The following is a 2,578-nucleotide window of genomic DNA, read 5'->3' as shown; positions in this document are numbered from 1 at the left end:
GGAGCCACCATGACGGGGGGGCTGGTCAGGTATCTCTTGAGATCCTGGAACGCCTTGTCGGCCTCTTCAGTCCATTCAAAGGGCCCCTTTTTCTTCATTAGCTGGAAGAAAGGCAGCGCTCGCTCCCCCAACTTGGAGATGAAGCACCCTAGCGCGGTCACTCGCCCAGTGAGCTTCTGCATTTCTCTGAGGGTCTTTGGCAGGCTCATGTCCTCGACCGCCTTGACCTTTTCCGGGTTAGCCTCGATGCCTCGGTGGGACACGAGGAAACCCAAGAGCTTGCCCGAGGGGACTCCGAACACACACTTCTTTGGGTTGAGCCGCAGGTTCACTATGTTGAGACTCGCGAAGGTTTCCTCCAGGTCTTGTATCAGGGTCCTGGCCTCCCGAGACTTCACCACAATGTCATCGACGTAAGCCTCAACATTCTTCCCGAGCTATGGGCCCAAGGTGATGTGCATCAGCCGCTGAAAGATCGCCCCCGTGTTACGCAGCCCGAATGGCATGCATGTGTAGCAGTACACCCCACACGGGGTTAGGAATGCTGTCTTTTTGACGTCTTCTAATGCCATCTTGATCTGGTGATACCCAGAGAAGGCATACAAGAAGCATAGCAGGTCGCATTCTGCGGTGGAATCGACGATCTGGTCGATGCGGGGGAGCAGGAACGGATCTTGCGGGCATGCCTTGTTGAGGTTGGTGAAGTCGACACACATGCGCTCCTTCCCTCCCTTCTTTGGCACAACGACAGGGTTGGCCAACCAATCCGGGCATCGGACCTCGCGAATGACCCCAGTGGCTTCTAGTTTGCGGGTCTCTTGGACGATGAAGGCCTGCTTTTCTGTGGACTGCCGCCTTGCCTTCTGCTTCACAGGGCGCACGTTGGGGCACACGTTGAGGTGATGCTCGATTACGCTCCTAGGGATCCCCGCCAACTGGTCAGGCTCCCAAGCGAATACCTTCTTGTTTGCGCGCAGGAACCTGACCAGGGCCTCCTCCTGCTCGGGTTCGAGGTTGGCGCCTATGGTGAAAGTGGCATTGGTGGACCCGTCCTCATCGACGGGTATCTGCTTGGTTTCTGCCTTGTCTTGGGTGAACAACTGTTTCTTCTTGGCGGGTATAGCCCCCTTGGGCTCGGGGGTCTCCGAGTCGGCGGGCTGCGCCAACGCCGCCGTCTTGAAGGCGAGCTTGAGCACTCGCAGCGCGTCTCCAGTGTCCCCGTGCATGGTGAGGACACCGCTGCTCCCGGGCATCTTCATGAGGTTGTACGCCGGGTGTGTCGCGGCCATGAACTGGGCCAGCGCTGGGTAGCCGAGGATGGCATCGTAGGGGAGGCCGATGGGGGCGATGTCGAAGTCGACCAGCTCCGTGCGGAAGTTGTTGTAGGTGCCGAAGGTTACTGGGAGCCGGATCTGTCCCAAGGAGCTGGATGATCCGCCCCCAACGCCTGAGAAGGGCCGGCTGGGTTGCAGCCGTTCCAGGGGTATGCAGAGGAGGTTGAAGGCCTCAACTGAGAGCATGCTGAGGCCCGCACCGCCATTGATGAGAGTTCTGGTGATGGCCACCTGGCAGATGGTGGGGGTGCACAGCATGGGGAGTGCACCCGAGCAGGCCGAGTTGGAGGGGTGGTCCTCCGAGCTGAAGGTCAGGCCGGCCTTGTGCGCCACTCGGTCCGGGGGAGCCCCCTACCGCGTGGAAGCAACGCTGACCCGGCGGATGAACGGCTTGATGTGGTGACTTGTAGGCGGCGCCTGCGAGCCGCCCAGGAGGGCCGCGACGGCAGGGGGTGTTGGTGCAGCATGGTGGGCGAGGAAGAGGCTGCGGAGCTCTTCCCAAGAGGCCACGGAGGCTGCCGGCAGGTGGAGCAGCCATGCGCGCGGAGCGCCAGTGTGGGCCATGGGAAACCAGTTGGCCATGACCCTATCATCACCTCCAGCTTTGAGGATAGCCTCCTCGTACGCCAGCAAGAAGGCCAGCGGATCAGTCGCGCCGCTGTAGCGCGACGACGTTGTTGGCTTGAACTTGTCTGGCCACCGTACCCGTTGCAGGGCTGGGGCCAGGGCTCGGAGCCCCCTGGCCCCCGTGCTGGCGCCGGCGGCCGGAGCGGGCGACGCGCTACTCATCGCGGGGCAGGTCGTGGCGGTGGCGGAAGGGAAAATTCCGGTGCACCCCTACCTGGCGCGCCAAATGTCGGATTTCGGGTTCCGGCAAACCCTTGAGGTTCGAACACTGGGGAGCGCGCGGAGATTTTGCCTTCTGCCTACCTGCGCCCCTCCGCCTCGCTAAGATCGAAGCTATTGAAAGAACAGCACAAGAGACACAGGGTTTATACTGGTTTGGGCCACCGTTGTGGTGTAATACCCTAATCCAGTGTGTGGTGTGGTGGATTGCCTCTTGGGCTGATGATGATGAGCAATACAAGGAAGAACAGCCTCGCGAGGGTCTATTCTTGGCTGGGGGATGAACTGCTAGGAGGAGTTCGGTCACCCTTCTCTCTCTCTCTCTCTCCTTGATTCTCTCTCTGATTTCGATCCCTTTCTGATTCCGTTTTTCCCCTCTCCCCTGGGGGTGGCTAGTC

The sequence above is a fragment of the Triticum urartu genome, chromosome 2 (genome assembly GCF_003073215.2).
Source record: "Triticum urartu cultivar G1812 chromosome 2, Tu2.1, whole genome shotgun sequence".
In the NCBI taxonomy this organism is placed as follows: domain Eukaryota; kingdom Viridiplantae; phylum Streptophyta; class Magnoliopsida; order Poales; family Poaceae; genus Triticum; species Triticum urartu.
Note: the sequence above shows the minus strand (reverse complement) of the source record.